The sequence below is a fragment of the Micromys minutus genome, assembly GCF_963924665.1.
Source record: "Micromys minutus genome assembly, chromosome: 25".
Lineage (NCBI taxonomy): Eukaryota > Metazoa > Chordata > Mammalia > Rodentia > Muridae > Micromys > Micromys minutus.
The window spans coordinates 39,896,708-39,916,837 of NC_137960.1; positions in this window are offsets into that span (position 1 = coordinate 39,896,708).

Consider the following 20,130-nt stretch of genomic DNA (forward strand, 5'->3'; position numbering starts at 1 on the left):
AATCGCTCCCATTTTTGGCCCTTCTGTTCATTCATTCATTTGTTTATTTATTTTACAAACTGAGTACCAACTATCACAGGTATTATTTCCTTGTGGGGAAAATGGAAACAGTAAAGCCAACTTACAAGCTGTTAGGAAAGCTCTAGATGAGGCCCTAGGATAAAGCCTCGCATACGGACAGCGACTGGAGGAGCTGGTCTCACCGGAAGCACGGGAACTCGGTCTGCGCTTGCTCACAGAACTCTGTCTCCAGCTTCACACAGGATGACGGCTGCCTAGTCAGTATCTGAGGGAGAAGTCAAGAAGATGAGGGAGAGCAGGAAAGGGAAGAGAGGGAGGCAAGAGTGTCGCACTGAATGGCCATCCCATGACTGCTGTCACTGCAGTGGCCCCAGAACGTGGTGTCCTCCACATCAGACTCTGACCCACCCACATCATTCTTCTCTTCCTCAGTGGGGTTGCAGGAGACATGAGACCTTACTGCTGACACTTGAGGTCAGCTGGAGAGCTGCCAGGAAAGCACCTTTTCCCTGCAGTCTTTCCACTTTGGGTTCCCTGTTTCTCATGCATGGCCTTCTTGCTGCCTATAGACCACTCTCTCACACCCTCTCTTGTTACTTTACAAGGTACATCTTCTTCCTTGTTATTCCCCGAGGTCAAGTCTTCGGACTTAGCTCATGAATGGCTCCTCAGTGCTGTGTGACTCTCTCCTGAGAGAACTCTCCCAGCCTTCAGCCAAAGGCAACAAACAACTACAGAAAGTTAGTGCTGACCAGAACCTTTACGGAACAGCCAGCTTGGCCTCTCGCCTCCAACAGAAAGTCTGCAGTTTCCCAAAACAAACAAACAAACAAACAACCAGAATAAATACAGTTCATAAGCAGAGTGTCTCCTTGTGACTGCCTGAACTCGCCTCCCTAGAAGCTAAGGCTGTTTGTGCTTGACCTACATTTTTGACTTGGCAGAGACCAGCACAGAAATTCTCCCTTTGGTCTCAGTGACTTCTCAGAACCTTCAGATTTTGCCAGGCATATCCCATTATCACCTCTAAATAGAAAAGAACTAATTTCCTGGCACATGTAACCCTCCCAAGATGCCACCCACATGGCCAGGACCTCCAGAGCAGAATCCTGGCACACCAGTCCACACACCAGTCCACACAAGACACCAGACTAGCCCCTACCTTGCCAGCTTCTCTCTTTCCACACTCTTCCTTTGGACCATAAATAAAAGAAAACATGGTTTGTTTTGGGGGCTGCAGGAACTGGGCCCCTCGAGTGACAGGAGTCACTGACCCTTTAGTGTGACACACTAGCCTCTCTCTCTCTCCTCCTAGTCTCCCTCATCAGACTGGAGAAATACTGACCAGTGTTTGCTGGGGACAGTTCTTCACAGTGTTACTAATATTCTTTTCATAGGCTGTGTAGACTTTAGGAACTTAGCTTTTAGATCTTTGTTTTGTTGTTGCTGATACCATGGTACTGGGACTTGAAACAAGGGCTTTGTGAATGTTGTTCAAACACTCTCTCACTAAACCTCCTCCCTGCCCAGTGTGAACAATTTACATCCCAAGCAATGAAGGCTCTTCCTCTGACATCTTGTGCTAATTTTCTGTCACTAAAACAAGTACCTGAGAAACAAGAACGAAAGAAAGATTTTTTGGGGGTGCTCACAGTTTTGGAGATGTAGGTTCATGGTTGTTTAACCCCGTTATTCTTCGTCCTGTGGCAACGCAGAACATGGAGACTGGGAACACACAATGAACAAGCTGCTTCCTCTGCGCTGACCAGGAAGCAAAGAATCAAAAGGAAGAGATGGGAAGGTGGCTTCAAAATGTCACTCATTCCTTCAATGACCTAAAGTCTCCCCTAAGCTATCTATGATATAAGGCCTTCCACATGGTCCTTTTACAGTTTTTACACATCCCACCACAACACACAACAACAACGTCTTCTTCTTCCTCCTCCTCTTCCTTCTCTTCCTCCTCCTTTTCCTCTTCCTCCTCCTTCTCCTCTTTCTCCTCCTCCTCCTTCTCCATCATCATCGTCATCATCAATGTCTTCCTCTTCCTCATCTCCCTGGGCCGTTTGTATGAATGTAGCGTGGGGCAGATGGATGTGCAACCCCACTTCTCCTCCCCCACAGCCACTCCCATCCCAGGTGCTCAGAACAGAATGGGGTAGAGCCGGGAGGTCAGGGCCTTGGCCAAACCTGGTTTGTAGCTTCCTGACCTGTGGCCAGAGCTTCTGACATCTGTCAAGTGACCATCAAGAATATGGCTGTAGCACTTTACCACAGGATGGCTCTGGGCGAGGTAGCCTCAGAAGCCGGGTACAACACTTATCCTAAAGTCTTGATAGCATAGATCCCCTCAAAACTAAATGCCAGTTGACTCCTCCCAAACACTGACAGAAGAGAGGGACTCTGCTTCCCACATCGCCTGTGTGTGTGTGTGTGTGTGTGTGTGTGTGTGTGTGTGTGTGTGTAGGGAAGAAAGGGGTAGGCAGAAAGTCAGTGTCCACCAGCCTACCCACCTGGTCTTTTTATAATCCCTGTACCATTTAATTACCACAGTGGTCTTGGGCTGACACCATAAGGTCAGAGATGGGAAGTTTAAATCTCAGAGAAGATATATGAACCATAAGGTTGTGGAGGTATAAAATGGCAGCCAGGTCCAGCCTCAAGCCACTGTCTGGCTAATACTTAGCCATAATCGTGGATGTACCTTACGAGCTACCCTTCCTGCTTCAGCTGTTTCTCACCCCATTAACAGACTCACAGACTCTGCCAGATGGTGCCACACCCTGAGTGTGTGACGCAGGTACCATGCCCCCATTCTTTGACCTTTGGACTCAGAACTCAAATGAAATGACACTGGTGGCTTGTATCCCTCTGTCCCCGGCTCAAAGACAGCAAACCGTGAGCCTTTTTCATCTCCATGGCCATGTGATCCAACTGCTTATCCTGCTTCTGTACTAGAACAGCAGCTTGGAGCAGGACTCAGAGTTTGATAGATCTGGGTTCAAATCCTACCTCCACCTGGATTTCTAGTAGCCAGTATCCATCTTTGAAGCCACTGTCTTGACCTTCACAAAGGACAGTGTTCTCCCATATGCATCATGAAAATGCAGGGAGTCACAATGGCAGGACTCCAAGTTCCGTGTTCAAATCGCATGTCTGCACAACCACTGTCTGGTTGTGTGCAGGCTACCTCTCCGTGCTTTGGTTTTTCTGCATTTAAATGGGAGATACTGATATCCTTACGTCATAATGCCCGATAAAATGATGAGAGATTGGAGTCACTCATGAATAGTTCGGAGAAGACCCAGTTTCCTAGGACATGAGTCCTGACGCAGGCTGTGGAATATCCTGAGCGGTCACTGAACACTGGTTGCTGCTGGTTGCTGCCATTCTCATTAAAACAAATGAACAGAGGCCCAAACCACATGCTGTGAATCAGAAAACAAAACAACACAACACAAACAAATCAAATACCAGTATGGGTCATTTTACCCCAGGCTGGGCAGTGTGTGATGCCATTGTCCGTCTGTCTACAACAGAGACTTCTGCTTCCCGGCCCACACCTTCATCTGCATCCCGCCAGTTTGTCATGACGGTCTCAGTACTGTTTGCACTAAATGATGTGCTAGGCGTCAGCTCCTCCCCAGTGTGAGTGCACATGCCAGTCAGCCCATGACCACAGGACGGACCCAGGCTGCCCATGACCACAGGATGGACCCAGGCTGCCCATGACCACAGGATGGACCCAGGCTGCCCATGACCACAGGATGGACCCAGACAGCCCATGACCACAGGATGGACCCAGACAGCCCATGACCACAGGATGGACCCAGACAGCCCATGACCACAGGAAGGACCCAGACAGCCCATGACCACAGGATGGACCCAGGCTGCCCATGACCACAGGATGGACCCAGGCTGCCCATGACCACAGGATGGACCCAGGCTGCCCATGACCACAGGATGGACCCAGGCTGCCCATGACCACAGGATGGACCCAGACAGCCCATGACCACAGGATGGACCCAGACAGCCCATGACCTCAGGATGGACCCAGACAGCCCATGACCACAGGATGGACCCAGGCTGCCCAGGTTCTTTCACTCTGAGTATATACATATAATAATGAATAAATCTTTAAAAAATAATAAATAAACACTCGAAAGCCTGGCACACAGGAAGCCCACATAGGGCTACCACTCAGTGTTGTCGATGGTCTTTTCTGGTCTGATCTGGTCTCTGCAGCTTCACGTGTTTTCCCCCAGCCTGCACCACATCTAGGCTACCCTTTCAGCCCCTCCCCCTGCCAATCCCCTTCTTGTCACCAGCCAATGGTCCTCTTAGCAGGTCACCCTCAGGAAGCCTGAGCAGGTTTCCTTTCCTACTCTAAGACTCTGCGCTTTAACATTAAAATCAGGTAGGAGAGAAGCACTTCAAATCTTTTTGTAATTAAATGAGAAGAAACGGTGCCTGGCCGTCCAGTGGGTGTTTTCTGCTCTTCTGTGCTTTCAGCGATTTTTCCCTCAGAAATGGAAGCACATCCTTCTGGGCCAGGCTACGTAACCAGCTGACCACTGGTGTGGTTGGTGGAGAGAGAACTGGGAAACTGCGAAATCTCAGCCCGGCCTGAGACTGGGTGTCTCACACCGAGGCAGGAGCAATGCCGCGCTGCTGACAGCACTGCCTAAAGCAAGTCAACACTGCCATCTGTTGATCGTGCAGAATGCCTGGGCTCCATTAGACTGCACATCGGTTTGCTAGTGTTTCCCTGTTGCTGAAAACTCAGAACAGCCAATGATGTCCCGGATGTGCAAAACATGCCGGATCCACACAACCAGTCTGCAGAGTCGAAATCGGTTTTTATTGCCCATTTCTCACCTTCAAAGTAATTCTTAAATAGCTGGCTGACTATGCGGCCTGAGTGTCCCTTTTGCAGTGGTTGGGACTGGAGCTAGCTGGATGGAGTGTGGTGGGTAGGAGTGACCCAAGTTCAGTTCCCAGGATTCACACCAGGCAGCTTGAAACAATCTGTAACTTCAGCCCCGGGATGCCTCTGTCTTCTGTGTCCACATACTGCTCATAATTCAGAATAAAATTTAATCTTTAACAAAGTAACCAACACTAAAAGTGCTTCAGATTTCAATGTGTGCAGATGTGCGCAGGTGTGGTGAGATGTCTCTGAGCTGGGACATACATCCAGACGGAAAGTTCATTTATGCTTTATACACTCTCCACATGATCCGAGTAATTTTTCACAATTTTGTGCATGAAACAAAGTTTCATGATCTCAGGTTTTCAACTTATGTCGTATAGATACTCACAGAGCTAGAGATTTGGACTATTTGATATTTGGGGCTTTCTGGTTGGGGCTTCAGCTCCTCCATGCCTCCTGAGTGTGAGTTCACATGCCAGGCAGCCCAGGTTCTTTCACTCTGAGTAATGCTGAGACCAAATCTGAGATTATCCTTAAAAAGACCAAGTATCACCTTAAACAACTGTGGATTCTAAGTACCTCCTCAGCATGGCTATGGACCATGCCAGGAGATCACAACTCAGCTGCAGCCAGATTGTCACACAGAAGCTGACCAAATACCACACTCCTCCTCCTCCAGCAGACACACAGCTCTCTCTAGCGGGGTGTCTATTCGTGACACTGCAGTTTGACACCGTCTTCTACAAGTGTTGGGTCTCACTTGTAGCTGTTCTGAGGCGTGTATGACTCACAGGCCACAGGCTGGACACATTGGCTAAAGAAATGGGGCAGCCTGTGGCAGAGCACAGAGTTAGGATCCCCGTGTCTAAGACTCAAATTCTGCTCCCATCACTGACGGGCCAGGGCTAGGACATATGAGGTATATGGAGGACCATTGTTCTGTGCTCTGACCCTCAAGACTGGAGTTCTGAGTCTCACTTCTCTAAGCTGTGAAATAACTGTGGGACTAGACAACGTCCTGTGAGTAGTTAGGGAAAATGTCTCCAGATGCAGAATGCATTCCTACATTCTTGATAACATGCCACAGCAGGGCATTAGGAATGAGTTTTTGAATGAATTATATCATTAGGAATATAAGGCGTAAGCCAGGCATGTTGACTTACATTTGACATCTAACCGTTGAGAAACTGAGGCAGCGCGATTGCTGTGTGTGGGACTGTAACGACCCAGGGCTGTGGAGGAAGGGTTGAGGGAGCTTCAACTCTATACCTCAGGTGGGGACAACTGGAGCTGGCTACCTGTCCCCTCCATCTTGGTGCCATAAAATCTGCTGCCCCGGCTGTCCCATCAACCCGAGTAAGAATTTATTACCCTGACAGTTATCCAACCTTGTTTTTTTGTTTGACTTTATAAGGTTTTTCTCCCCTGGGGCCCTACATCCCCTGAGTATGTCGGTGAGGTATCATCCAGCACCCCTATCCTGGCCAGTGGTACACAACCATACAAACCTTCTCCCAGAGACCCTGGTTACCACCCCAGGGGCATAAATACCCCTTTCTCCTCCTACTCCTCAGTAAATGAGCCAGTTCTCCGGAGCTGTTACCAGATGTGTTCTTTACCTGAGCACTCATCTCAGACGGAGGCCTTGCATTGGACCCACCCTCTCACAGATAAGCTTCTCTCCCTCCAGACTAGCCTGGTGTACAAATGGCCTGGCTACCCTGAGGGAGAAGTGGACACAGCAGGCAGCTTTGAGTCCCAGGCCAGACCAGAATTCATCTAAAAAAATACACAAAATTAAAAAGCTATATTCTTACTATGAGGATTACCATAAGGCTCAGTGGGTGAAGGGGCTTGCTGCCAAGGAGAGTTCAAGCCCTGGAATCTACATAGTAGAAGGAGAGAAATAACTTCCCCAAGTTGTCCTTATGCATACACATTAACTACAAATAAGTAAGGATACGTTTTTAAAATGTTAAAGGAACTTACTATTGAAAGAACTTCACAATGACACCCCCCACCAGGCACCATGACCCCACACTTAGAATTCACTGAGCCTGTGGAAAAGGACGTCAGGCAAATCAGATGAGGAAATTGCTACATACCACTCCCCCACCCCCACCCCACCCCCACCCCCACTCCCACACCTCACCCTACCCCCACCCCCTATGTTTAGCAGAAGAGTTCCCTTCTCATCCTTTCTAGGCTAGTGGGTTTGCCCAGCTACCTGTTGGTAGGCTAGATTCCCCGGGCAGAGATGGTGGCAGGGGACCTTCCTGTCAGGAGGAATCTCAGGAGGGAACAGCGTGAGTTGGCTGTCATGGAGCAGAATGGATCCCTCCACACCACCTCGCCACCTGGCCACAAGCCCCAGGGGAGGGTTAGGCCAGTGACACCAGGCAGAAAGGACCCTCCCTGATAAGCATTACAGAGTTGGGCAGCAAACAGAGGAATGAGAACTAAGGGGGTTGTCCCAAGGGGGTCATCCTGGTCATTCTTAAAACTGCAAGCTAATGGCAAGTTACATTAGTAGAAGAAATAGCTACGCCTTCTAAAAATGTGCCATCCGTCATTTTAAAATTGCAGGCCTTGTTCCACCTAATCCGTTCTCACCCTAAGCCATGGATGGGGCGTTCTCTGCCTCTGGCTGGAAGAGCAGACACACAGGCCTCCTGCAAACCTCTCTCCTCTAGAGGCGGTCAGTGATGATCTGTGAGTGAGGCCTGTGCTCCCCAAAGAAAGGTCTTCTCTTCCTTCTTTCTTGTCTTCCCACAGCTGGCAAACTCTCCGGCAGCCCTCAGCGCTGGGGGATGCTGGGAATGTTTAGTGTTTTTCAGAGAGGAGACAAGAGTCTCTCACACTCATACTCACTCGAGTGCACACACATATACACACACACTCATGTACATATACACACACGCTCTCATACATTCACACACATGCACACACACATGCACATACTCACATGGACACACTCACACATGCACACACTCACATACACATACTCACATGAACATGCTCACAGACATGCTTACAGACATATGCACATACACTCACATACATGAACACACTCATACACATGCACACACATTCACATGCACACATGCAGACACTGTCACTCACATAAACACATGCTCACAGATATATGTAAACACATTCACACACATGAACATACTCATCCACACATACTCACATGCACACACACTCACACACACATGTATATGCACTCACACATACACATGCACACACTGTCACATATACTCACTCACATAGACACATGCTCACAGACACATGCATACACACTCACACACTCTCTCACACACGCATGCATACATACTCACGCACATGCACATTCATGGTTGCACACAATCTCACACATATACTCACATACATGCTCACACTCACACGTATACACACACATGTACATTCACTTATACACACACATGCACATGGGCTCATATACATTCATAAACACTCTCACATGTATACACTCTCTCTCTCTCTCTCTCTCTCTCTCTCTCTCACACACACACACACACACACACACACACATTCCTTCAACTCTTTCTTCCCTTCCTTCTCCCTTTTCTCCTCTTCCTCTTCTCCCTCTTCCTCTCCTGCGTGGGGTCTTATGGTGCTGCCCAGGCTGCCATCAAACCTAGTTCAAGCTACCTTCCCTTCTCAGCCTCCTGAGTAGCTGGAACTACAGGCAAGGATCATATACTATTCTCTGATGTATCATGTTTGTACAAAGCATAAAATGTACTTCAACGGGCTGGGGAGATCTTTCAGTGGGAAAGATGCTTGTGTGGAAGCAAGAGGATCTGGGTTCAAATCTGCTGTGGCTTTCTTTGTGGGTCAACAACCTCAGCACTGGGAAGGGGAGTGGAGGGGAGAAAGTTAGATAATTGGGAGCCAAGAGGTTTTGGGCCTTTCATCCAGCCAAACTGCAGCATTTCACATTCAGGGAGAGACCCTGTTGGTAATAAAACAACAACAGCAACACTAATAATAATAAGGAAAGATGCCAGGCATCTTCCTCTGGGCTGTGTGCTCACACGTGGGCATGCACCGTGTGTAAAAATGCTTCTTTAAAAAGGTTATTCACAAAACTTATGATTTTAGTAATATTTCAGCACTCTCCAAAAGAGGTACTTTTTTCTTACTCCTATCATCGGGTTATTGTTGTTGTTGTTGTTGTTGTTGTTAAGCTTGGCAGGTCCATGCAGGCAGCAGCACCAGAGAGCCAGATCAGCTATTTCTACTCAGTATCAGGAGAAGCAAGACAAGAGAGGTGTGGGATCTGAGGAGGAGAAAGAAAAACAGATTCTGCGAGGGCTGCGAGGGGCTGGGGGGGCAGCAAACCGCAAGAGGAGCCCACCAGCAAGCATTCATTGCACCACCACCCACAGTCCGGGGCGGCTGCCCCCAGACCCCGTCAAACCTCCAGAAAAATGAGATGCAGAGAAGCCAGAGTCCAGGGAAGCCATGAGAAAGACACGAACCCATATCGTTCAGACCCAGCGAGGGGGCCACCCCGCAGCAGATAGTGTTCAAACCTTTTACAGGTCATTGGTGCGGTCTGGGAGGCAGCTGGCTTCAGAAGGGATGCGGGAGCGAGCCTTCTCGGCCTTTCACTGACGGCTCTGTTCCTCTTTCTAAGCCGTCTTCCCCAGTGACCCAGCCCAGCCGCTGGCGGCCTGCCAATTAATCTGAAATCTGCTTCCTCTGAGAATTCCCTTCAAAAAGCAACTTGCATTTTATTAATGAATTCATAGAGACCAAAAAGCCTTCCAGAAATTAGTAGTCCATGCCGGCGCCTGGGGGATGGGAGGCCAGGCTGGTCCTGAGGAGAGAAAGCCGGAGTGGAAATGGACGTCCCAAATAGTGTTCATAGATGGGGACAGCCTGCTCCAGGGAACAAAACAGGGTAAATGCGTTCGCATTCAGCACAAAATGCATAATGAATCTGGTATTTTAAATGGCTGCGCATTGGTATGTGCTAACCCGACCCCACCTGCTAACCCTCCTTCCTTTTCCACTTCAACGATGTAACTTAAAAGGTTATTTTCTTAAATTAAGCCAAATCAACCCATTTTTGGCTTTTAAAGAATCATCTTTAATCTTAATTACATGATGAGGCATTCTGACAACAATTTGAAAAAATGGTAGTTTTCTAAAAAAAAAAAATCTTATCACGATGCAAATTCAGTCAAATTGACATAGTAAAGCTGAAAGTTTCTCAAATAATGTGTTAAAATTACACAAAGTCCCACCCCTAACTGGGAGCTGTCGGTAACTGATCAGATGCTGGCGGAGTTGACCTTGCTCTAGGGGATGGCCACATGCTCCTGACCATTTGGGCAGCACAAATTCGGAATAGCGTTTCCTGTGATTTTTAAAGAGGAGTACCAAGCTGGGGGGGGGGTTGGAAGTGGGGAGAGATGGAGTGAGTGAGGGAGGGAGTGGGGGTGATCAAAATACATTGTCTGAAATTCTCGAATAACTAATTATTATTTAAATGACCACAACTCAACCATTAATGATGTCCACACTCCTTATTCATTTAAAAACTGCATCTCTCTCCTTCCTTTACTCGCCCATCTCTCTCTCTCTCTCTCTCTCTCTCTCTCTCTCTCTCTCTCTCTCTCTCTCTCTCTCACTCTCCTTAAGGATTCTGATCCTTGTCACATATAGATGGTCTAGTTTGATTATGATCAAACTTGGAATATTTTTACTTCTATTCAGTAGAAATGTAGTTCGAATTTTTGGCTTCTTTCCTGAGCTGGTGACAGGGACTACAGTGCTGACTCTTGCCCGGCAGCGGTGGCGGTGGCGGCAGTGGTGGCGGGAACCAGGACAGCTGCCAGTCACCTGTGCTCAGGGAGAAGAGCAGCTGGAATCCATGGTGTACTGCTGCTAACTATGAGGCTCAAGAGGTGAGGACATTAAGGGTGTTTTTTTTGTTTCCGTTTTACATGTATGTATGACATGCATATAGGTATGCATGTTTTAGCATGTGTATGAGTGCATGTGTGTGCTTGCATGTATATGTTGGGAATAATCTTCAATTGTTCTTATATCTTATTCATTGATGGTCTCTTAATCAAATCAAGAGCTCGAGGACATGGCCAGTTCTGTTAATGAGTTTGCTTTGGGGATGACCCTGTCTCCACCTTCTGAGGCTAGAATTAAAGGCAGGCTAGTGTCCATCCAGCTGTTACTGGTTTCTGGAGCTCTGAATTCTAGTCACGCGTTTACACGTGCTGGCTGGTCATCAGAAAGAGAGGAGCCTCAGTTGAGGAAACGCCTCTATAAAATCCAGCTGTAGGACATTTTCTTAGCTAGTTATGGCTTAACTCACTGTGGGTGGTGCCATCCCTGGGCTGGTGGTCCTGAGTTCTTTAAGAAAGCAGGCTGAGCAAGCCATGGGAAACAAACCAGTACGCAGCACCTGCCATGGCCTCTGCATCAGCTCCTGCCTCCAGGTTCCTGCCCTGCGTGAGTTCCTGTCCTGACTTCCTCCAATGATGAACAGCAATGTGGACGTGTTAGTTGAATAAAACCTTTCCTTCCCAATTTGCTTAAAAACGAAACGAAACAAAATAAAATGCCCACATACTTTCTTTAGGCTTTCTTTGTTTGTTCTTTAGATTGTCTTATTTATATAAGTACACTGTCAGTGTCTTCAGACACATCAGAAGAGGACATCCGATCCCATTACAGATGATTATGAGCAACTAGGTGGTTGCTGGGAATTGAACTCAGGATCTCTGGAAGAGCAGCCAGTGCTCTTAACCGCTGAGTCATCTCTCCAGCCCCCACAACTTGCTTTTTGGTCATGGTGTCTTGTCACAGCAATAGAAACCCTGACTAAAGTAGTATATAAACACTTTAATCACTGACCCATCTCCTAAGCCACAGTTAAATATATTTTTACAGATATATTCAACTTATCATATATTTGTCTTATATAACTTCTTTGTAAGTCAAAGAGTAACTATATCTTTGCTCTGTTCCTATAAAGCAATGCAATTATTTTACATACTTATACTTTATTTGTGAATGGAATTCAAGATCTATCCATGCCACCATCTCATGGTACTCTAGCTGCGTATAAGAGCAGCTGCAAGACACCCTAGACTACACACCATTCTATCTTACCCTTCTGTGCCCTTGCTAGTGGCACAAAGGTTTTGCAAATCTGTAATGGGCACTCTTAGTGTAGAGATAGGGAGTCTTTGGGAGAAAGCACTTGGATCAAGGGATGAAAATGATTGGTCAAAACAATGTGCCTGCTCTATTCTTCAACACAGGACCAGATTGCCCTCTTCAAAGCCGGAGCTAGGGGCTTGTTCCCTCTGGCAGCGAGCAAGCTTCCTAGAGCCTTGCAAACACCTGGCATCATCCAACTGTATGTTTTTGCTGGGTTAATTAGTATAAATTAGTATCTCATATTTTCACTGCATTGTTTGATTACTAATTATTCTAAGCATCTCTTCTAAATGCTTTCACGGTGGTGTGTAATTAGTTTCTGAGGTGGATGACTCTCTGCCCCCATCTGTCAGCCATTTTTCTATCTAACTTTTATTTATTAATCTCGTAGAAGGTCTCTGTATAGCCTGAGCACCTATCCCGGACCTAGTTTAGATATTCTGAATATTTTTCTCCTGCTCTTTGACCTCTTTGCATTAGCTATGGTACTTTTTGATTCCCTGCTGGTTTGTAGCACTGTCTCCCTTCTTTACCTGTTTCCACATAAACAGGAACCTGGTTCCAGAGCTTTCCTGTGTATTCTAGAGATGCAGACTGAATTTACTCCAACACTACACTGAAAGATCAATCTTTACTTCACAGTGTGTTGATATCTAGTCCAAGTGGCCCCTCCATATTTTTACTCTTGTTTTGGGGTTTAATTAGTTATGGGCCTTTATTTATTTGTACTAGCATTACAGTAATGTACCTCAGGAATGTAAGTGACATTTTTATTCTATTTGAACTCAGTGTATAGCTTGTACACCAAATAAATACATAAAGTTTTGAATCCATAGCTTCCATTTGTATCTTTCTAATGTTATCTCATTTAAAGTGATTTTTAAAAATATTTTTTCTACTTAGTTAGTTGGACTGGAACATGCACACCATTGTGCGCATTATAGAGGTCAGAAAGCAACTTCTTTCTTTCTGCCATGTGGGAACTCATGTGGGAACTTCTAGACACTGAACTTAGGTATTCGGTCTTAGCATCAGCAAGTGCTTTCACCCACCGCCGTCTGCCAGCCTGATCCCCTAACAGCGATAAGAAACCGTGTCCTTTGAGCGGTCATGTTGTATTGGTTGGGTGGCTCTGTCTCTTGTTCCTGTTACAAATGGTGTTTTGCTTTTGACTGCAGCCTTAGAGGCTACTGGTATTTCTCTCAAAGCCTCGCTGAAGTTTTATTGCTGCTAACTGCTAATTCTGTAAATTTCTCTAGAAAGAGGGTTTATCTTCTGAAATTTGTGAACATTTCATCTCTTCTTTTACAGTTACTACACAGGACCCCCCCCCCTTTTTTTAGTATTGTCCAGCACTCCAACCCCAAGGCACTAACAGGGGTGTTACAATTCTGGTTCTGTCTCGGGGGAACACACCTAAGTTTCCTCACCACACACAGGCTCTGACTTGTTAAAAGGTTTGGACTATAAGCTTCACAAACTTCAAGAACTCCTATTCTTAGCTGGGTGGGCTTGTTTCTAAAAATGCAATATTTCATAAATATTTTCTGATGGTTTTATTCCCTGTGAAGATTGGGATGATTAGAAGATTGCTCTCTGGTCTTTTAACTGAGGCCTTCATTGCTTTAACATCCAGCTGTCTCCCCTTCCTTGTCTAATGCTTGCCTGATACATTATCTTAAAAATAAGCAGGTGTTCAGTAAATATTTTATCCTCTTGGTATGTATCCATGTTTATAAGTCAAGAGGATCTATCACATACCTTCTGTCTGTGGACTCAACATTATACAATATCATAGACTGAATTAGGCAGCTTCGTTCTTCTATTTTGTGATACAGTTTGTTAGTTCTTCTGTCGTTGTGACAAGCACCTGGGAGAGAAATACATGCTTAAAAAAAGAGAGATTTATTTCATGGTCTCAGAAACCCCAACCCGTGGTTGCTTGGTTCCTTCTCTGACAGGTGGCATGGCCATGGTGACAAGTGACAAGAGATTCTGATAGGGCTATGCACATAGCAGTCAGGAAACAGGGGTCGGGGGAGGGAAGTGGCCCAGGTTCCACTTCCTATAACCCAGAGACCAAGGTTTCAGCACATGAACATTTCCAGAGGATGTGTCCTATCCAAACCAGAACAACTTATTTTAATTTATAGATTTACTTATGTATATGAGTGCTCTGTTTGCATGTACACCTACACACCAGAAGAGGGCATCTGATCACATTATAGATGATTGCGAGACACCATGTGGTTTCTGGGAATTGAACTCAGGACATTTGGAAGAGCGGCCAGTGCTCAGTAACCACTGAGCCATCTTTCCAGCCCCCATAACTTTTATAAGCTGTCTTTAGGGGACATCGAAATGCACCCCAGAGACTGCCTGAGTCTGCGGCTCCCCTCTGCCTTCCTTTTCAAATTGAAACTTGAAGTACTAAGCTGTCCCGGAAAGGTTTGTCTGTTAAAGGCTTGGTCACCGTGGACATGCTATTGGGAGGTGGTGTAATCTTCAGGGTGTAGGCCTGGTGGAGACAGTAGTGGATAGAGGGGTTCTCTCTGCAGGAGGATACACACCATCTCTTCTTCCCCATTTTCTGTTCCCTTGCTTATGACACATAATCCCACCACAGCAACCTGTCTCCCCATGGGGTCATTTGCTCAGGGCCTGTGACCTTGAAAACCGTGAGCCATCCTTATCTTTATCCATGGAATGCTGACATTACACTGTACCCCTCTTGACTTTCACATCCGGGAGGAGATGGGTTTCTGCTCTCGCCTGTGCTCGTTGGCCTCGGTGTCACAGTTATTCCCCCGTCCAGTCTGGGTCTTAGGTCATCTGCTCCCTTTTGTCCTTTGATAAATCTTTTCAGGAAACCTACCAAAGCTGAAAATTTGCTGTTGCTGCTGTTCACTGTTTTATTGGATCCTCGTCTCTCGTTTTTTAAAGATTTATTTATTTTATGTATGTGAGTATACTGTAGCTATTTTCAGACACACCTGAAGAGGGCATGGGATCCCATTACAGATGGTTGTGAGCCACCATGTGGTTGCCGGGAATTGAACTCAGGTCCTTTGGAAAAAGCAGTCAGTGCTCTAACCACTGAGCCATCTCCATTACCAAGTCCTGATCTTAAAATCATTGTTTTCTTCTTTGCTCTGTCATTCATTTTCAGATTCTCCCATCTGCTATTCACAGTCCATACCTTCTGAGAAATGAATTGAGATCTGTACATTTTAAAAAGTCACCGTGATACCTCGGTGAACACTTGTTAAATTCCTCTATGACCTCACCCCAGTGGTTATATGGAGGTATGTTATTTTTGTCTCCAGACATGGGGGGTTGCTTATTATTAGTTTTTATTATTTATTTCTGGGTGCATTTATCAGTAGCTGGCTACCTAATGGAGTTTATTTTGAATGTCCCACATAGAATTGAAATAGATTTTTTTTGTAATATTCTCTTTTATTCACTTAATCTACAGGCTTAACTACAATGTAGGGTGATCTATTCCTTTCTGTTCTCCAGTTCTTTTGTTTACTTTTTAAAATTATATATTTGTGTGTGGAAGTGACAGCATATCCATATGTGACACCCGGAATGTGGGTGACAGAGGATAACCTGCAGTGACTGGTTCTTTCCTTCTATCACGTGGGCACCAGGTGTGTCTGCTCCTCCATCCTTGGGACCACTCTTCCGTTTTCAGTATCGGAAACAGTTCGAAGGTCACAGATGACGCGTATCCATGACAAACCCACCGTCTGTTACTTCCCTTGGACAGGTTTAATGTCGATCATCTGTTTCTGCTGTAGGATTTCAACCTGAGAAGATTGCTCAGATGTGGGGTTAAGTCAATTGAAAGTCTTCGTTAGTCAGGTGGTGATTACACTGGGTATTTGGAATCTCAGTGTAGTTCTGAGCCTTTCTCGGGGTGAAATTTTAAGTACAAAACAAACAAAAACATTTTGTGGGTTGACATTCTTCAGTTAACAAGAACAGTTAATCCCAAAGCAGACTACAAGCCAAAAAACAAGGTTAGTCCATTTAGAGACTTTTTCAGAACTCTGCACTGTGGTGGGTTAAGCCTTCGTTTTACCTTTGGCAAGAGTTGCCCTGAGTTTTATGGACTGAAAAGTGCTCCCTTTGTAGAGTCAATTGTGTGGGGGTCCAGAGCCTAAGCATCACCCCAAACATATTTTTCTCTCTAGCCTCTGTATCTGCTGCACTGCCCATTAAGCAACTGATTTAGTTCAACTGTCTGAGTAGAAACCCAGCATCACCAATATTAACATGTGTTCATGACCGATTAGCAAAACTACCTAAGAAGCCTGCCTTCTCCAGCTTCTTTTAGGCTTTGCTTTTCAATGGAAAAACGGTTTTCAACTGGTTGCAAGGTGTATGTAGATCTTTGACAGAGGGATGGGAGAGAGAGAGAGAGACAACAAGGACTCTTCTACAAACTCGGATTAAGATTCCCTGCCTTTGAAGCCTACAGACAGCCCAGGAGAATGGCTCCTCTGTAGTGTAGGATACCCACAGAGGAGCCTGTCTGTCTCCATTGGCCTCCTCTGGACTCTGCAACGTGGCGTGGCCACTCTGTGCTCCCATGATGTAGAAGCAACAGTCCACACTGTACAGCCTTCCGCTCCCAGATGCACACACCGTCACTGGTGGGATGAACAGAAAGAAGTGAAGGCTCCCATTAGAGATTATACCCTCCATCCTTGGCTTTGGGGAGTCCTTCCTTCCTGCCCTGTACTCCAAGACCACCTCACCTTTCTCACCCAAACCTCACCTCCATCTGCTCTGGGCTGCGACCATCTCCACCTGGCCAAGTTAACATAGAAGAATGTGAAGCGCCCAGGCCTTTTCTCTTCTCATGGGAGAGGGGATACAAGGAGAGCTCAGGACTCAACACAACTGTACATCTTGAGAACAAGGCTGGTCAAAATGAAATAGTTTGTTGTGTGTGTGTGTGTGTGTGTGTGTGTGCTCACACGAATGCACAAGCGTTCCTGTGAATCCAGCCGTGTGCAGCCAAAAGGGGATATTGAGTGTCTTACTTTCTTATGTTTACTGTGCTCTTGGCATAATATCTCACTGGACCTGAAGCTGACTTTCCAGCTAGCTTTGGTGGCCAAAAAGCTCTTGGCATCTGCCTGTCTCTGTCTCCTGCAATATGAGGGTTGCGTGCACACTGGCAATGTTTAGTTTTCTTGAAGGCTGACGGGGGATTTGAACTCATACTCCGATATTTTCACACACACACACACACACACACACACACACACACACTCAAAAGCACTCTTACCCATGATCCATCTCCCTAGACCCTTGTTGATTTTTAATTGCTTGTTTTTCTATACACGGGTCATACATGTGGTTCTACCCACAGTGCTGCAGATACTCCCATGGTGCCCCAGTCCCCTCAGGGTCATGATCTCCCCCTCATGACCTAGCATCAGGGAGCTGGAAGCTGAGGATGACAAGTCCCTGGTCCTGCTGACAAGGCCTGAAAGGTCTTCCCTTAGGTTCCCTGAGAGCTCAGCTAAGACTTTGGGCAGGGTCACCCCAGAGGCTTCCCTGCCCTGCCCTGCTTCTGTCTTTCTCTTGTGGTGCTGGACCAGGGCCCACCTCAGACCTCCCTCCCTGGAACATGGTCTAACACAAGTCAGAGACTGATGTTGAAACCCCCTCTTTACAGATGTAGAAACGGAGGCCATAGGAACTCATAAAGTTGAAACTGGGAAACATGGTGTTTACCAGATCTCTGTGGACTCCAAGAGTTTCCATATTTTTTGCTCTGAGGAATTCCTGTTTTTACATAAACAGGAACATGTGGGGAATCTCAGTTCTATGCCTTAGGCCTACAGTTATTACACTGTATGCATCACACACACATACACACACGCGCACACACACACATACATGCACAAGCATACATCCATGCACACCCATGCACACATACACATACATGCACAAGCACACGCATACACACACCATACTCTGCACTCTTTTATTTCATGCTTACCACTGCCACTTTTATGTCAAAATTTTCCGAAGTAGAAGTCCCAGGCCCGTGACACAGGGCTCAGGGCAGCTTCCCAATCCTGCAGCTAAGCTTCTGAAGAATCCTGAGGAGGAGAGACCCTCATGGGGGCTCTACCCCTGCAATTGTTCCTCAGTTTCCACCACACCCACCTCCACACTCCTGAAAAGACCGGAGAAAGGGCTGTTTTAGTCTAGTTTCAAGGCAGAGTTCTGAGCTAGTGTGTTTTTAAGGAATAAATGCCACCTGCTGTCAGAGCTCAGTCAGGATCTTTCCCCCAGGAGTCTCAACACACCCAACTTCCCCTCCACTCCTTTCTTCTCTCTCAGGCCCCTGGTAACCTGCTTCATGCTCAAAGACTTCCTGTGGATAATCAAAGCAGCTCGTGCTGGGGATTTCTAGAAGGGTGGTCCTGTCTGATCCAGAAAGGGGTCTCAGCCTCCCATCAAACCCCATACACCCCAGAGCTGCTGCTCCCCTCAGCAAAGCCGAGGCAGCAGGAGCTAAGGCAGAAACGAAAACAAGTCCTTCGCTCCCCACTCACTGCATCTCTACCAATCAAGATCTCTTGTGCACAGAGCTGATGGTTTGTTTCATGCTGGGGGCCCAACATTACAGTGGAACCCCATGGCCTCGCTGCAGTCCCCAGAGAAGGCTGCACTTAGCCAAGATGGCAGAACCGGGGTGAGGACATTGGGGGTGTGATGAATGGGTGAAGTGCTAGGCTTTTGACCTGTGCAACCCAGCCTTTGAAGTAGACTTGACTTGCTATGTGATAGAAGCAAATGTCAAGGCAGATGCATGGGTTTGGGCTTGTTGGAGTGGAATGTGAACTACCAATCCCACCTTTGAATACTTGCTCCCTAGGTGCTATTCCCTAGGTCCCTAGGAACCTTTGAGATTGCAGCCTAACTGGCATTGGTTTCTCTAGGGACACCTTTGAAGGTTACACCAACGCCTGACTTCCATGAACTCTCTGCTTTCTGCCAAATGATAGGACCTGCTACCTCCACATTTCTTCCTTCCAAGGGGACTGTATGCCCTGAGCCCAGCCACATTGACCCTCTCCTCTCTTGCACTGCCTTATTTGGTCACAGTGATAAAGTTACTGACATAGCTTCATACCTGTCTACCCCGAAAGAAGAGGAGCAACCCTAAGGGGCACTGCTCATTCTGCTAAGCATTTAGCTGTTGGTGACAGGAACACCAGGCTAGAAACCTAGTATGTGACAGAAAATTACCACAGTCCCGTGCATGGCCATGGTCTCCAGGAAGTGTTAGAGTGGGAACAGAGGAGTGTTGTGCTGGTTTGAATAAAAGTGGCCCTCATAGGCTCACGGGGAGTAGCACTGCTTGAATAGGTTAGGACATGTGGCCTTGCTGGAGTAGGTATGGACTTGTTGGAAGAACTGTGTCATGGAGATGGGCTTTGAAGTTTCAGATGCCACAGTCAGGCCTATTGGTACTCTCATATGTCTGTCTGTCTCTGCCTGTCTGCCTCCTTCCCTCCCCCCCCCTTCCCCTTCTCCCTTACCATCTGGATGCTGAGCTCTCAGCTCCTTCTCCAACACATGTCTGCCTACAAACCACCATGCTGATAATGGACTGTAAGCCAGCCCCAATTCAGTGCGTTCTTTTCTAATCATTGCTGTGACCACTGTGTCTCCTCACAGCAATAGAACCCTGACTAAGGTACATGCAGGGGGCTGAATAGTGCAATACTTTCTGGCTGGGTGGAGAAGGAGCTGGTATGGGACACCAAGCCGGGCTTCAAAGGGGCCAGGGACACAGCAAAACACCAGGACTTGGGGGCTACTCAGAAAGTAAGTTCTCTGTGAGGTACTCCTTGAGTGATTACAGACAAGCTGCAACCAGGTGCATCCCCGCCTTAACTACTAAGGCGAAAGGCACAAAACCG